Source organism: Geospiza fortis, unplaced genomic scaffold, assembly GCF_000277835.1.
Source record: "Geospiza fortis unplaced genomic scaffold, GeoFor_1.0 scaffold130, whole genome shotgun sequence".
NCBI classification, from domain to species: domain Eukaryota; kingdom Metazoa; phylum Chordata; class Aves; order Passeriformes; family Thraupidae; genus Geospiza; species Geospiza fortis.
This window is the reverse complement of record NW_005054300.1, coordinates 5,154,212-5,156,117: the sequence shown is the minus strand read 5'-3', so window position 1 is coordinate 5,156,117 and position 1,906 is coordinate 5,154,212.

The window sequence follows — 1,906 nt, the reverse complement described above, 5'->3', positions numbered from 1 at the left end:
ACACGGGCTGGCTGGCCCCCCTCCCCTGCCGGGGTCCCGCCGCGCACCCAGCCCGGCCCCGGGAATCTGCCGCTGCGCTCCCTGGCACCGGCACCTCCCCGCTGGAATCACCCCCAGTCGTGTGCGGGACCTGGGCTGATGCTCCGCCCCATCCATGGGGCAGGAAGGGACTGGGGTCCCCTCCTTTGCTGTCCGACTTGGCAGCAGTCCTTGGGGACAAGTGAATGGGAGAGGAGGGCATGGCTAAGGACGTGGTCAAAAGCATCTCTCAGGCTGTAATTTGGTGAGGAAACACAGACTGAAGAGTTGAGCAGCTGCAGTAATCAAGTGGGGGGATAACTCCTGGGGGATGTCTGCTCTCGCCTCACCAGGAGCCACGTGTGAAGGGGGTATTGGGGTGTAAACCACGGCGCTGCCTTGGCTGGAGTGGAGCTATTGGGAGCAATGGGGGGGCTGCTCCCTGCCACAGCAGTGCAAAACCCATGTGCACAGGGCTGGGGCTCCAGACCTCTCCAGCAAGCTGCCTTGCTGCTCCCTGCCTCAGTTTCCCTCTGGAATTGGCACTGAGGAGTGGGGGAGCCAGCCTGCCTTTGCAGCACAAACACACACCATGCCTTTGCATCTTGCTCCAAATGCCATGCCGGGGGGGATCACACAGCCTGCTCCTCTCCAGGCAAGGAATTTGTGGGATTTAGTTCCCCCATGAAGCTCAAGCAAAGTAGGACCCCTCTAAGGATCTGGTTTCCTTCACCATGCTGCAAAAATCTGCTTTTGCTTTCCAACACCCTCCTGCAAATTTGTTCTGGGTTCCAGGGCTTTTGCTCGGTGACATTGTGAGTCTAGCCATGTCTAAGGAACGGAAAATGCAGCAGGCTTCAGCCCCCTTAAATCTGCCTCTGCCGGCCAAGCTCCCCTCCCCAGCCCCCTGCTGCAGAGCGGGCTTTCCTGCCAGCTCTGCCTTCAGCCTCCCATCCCACTCCCCCTCTGTGGCCCCCAGCCCCTGGCTCGGGGCTGCCTCCCCCCGGCTCCCCTTGTCCAACCTATTGAGTTCAGTCCCCGCATGCCACAAGTTTTCAGGTCCAGCATCCATGAGCTGCTGAGCAGCTGGGGCTGCAGCTGTTTTGGGAGCAGAGAAAAAGTCAGGAAGGGCTGAGGGTTTCCTACATGCTGGGTCAGAGCCTGAGCAGAGAGGAGACAGACGGTAGTGCTGAGCCTCAGGCGGGAGTGCTGAGCCTCCTGGGCTATCCCTGCCACACCACCTTTCCCGCTTTGGGATGAAGGACTGCCTGCATGTTCAGGCATTCCTGCACACCCTCACTTGTCCCTGATCCACACGGGGCAAAGCAGTGAAGCAAGGCAGGCCCTGTATGCCACCTCCTGCTCACAAAGCTCCTGGCCAGCACTTGAATCCCAGGCACTACTGAAAACAAGACCATCAGTGTTTTGGGTTACTTGTGTCTCGCCCTCGGCAAGGGGGAGCAGGCCCCGTTGCTGCTGTCCTTTCCCACACATGGTTCCTCCTCCCGTGTGCCACAGCCCAAACACTTGGTGTATCTTATCTTCATGGCATTATCATGGCCTCTGGGTGGCTGAATTCACCAGAGCATCAGGGCAGCATCAGTCACTAACTGGGGAGAACCCCTGGCCAAAGGTGAAATCCAAACACAGGTCTGAGCAGGAGCAGCTCCAGTTGTGGAGGAATACAACCCAGCTTCAGAAAGCCAAGGGCAGCTTAGCTCAGCTCAACAAGATGGAGCTCAAACGTGGCAGTTAATTAAACCTCCCGCTTAATGAGACTATTGAATGTGTTAATAGACAGTAGCAGCTATGAATGAGAGGTGGAAGATCTAACCTGTGCTTAACAGGGAGTTCTGCTCAATCACACCTGAAGGCAATCAACACAGCC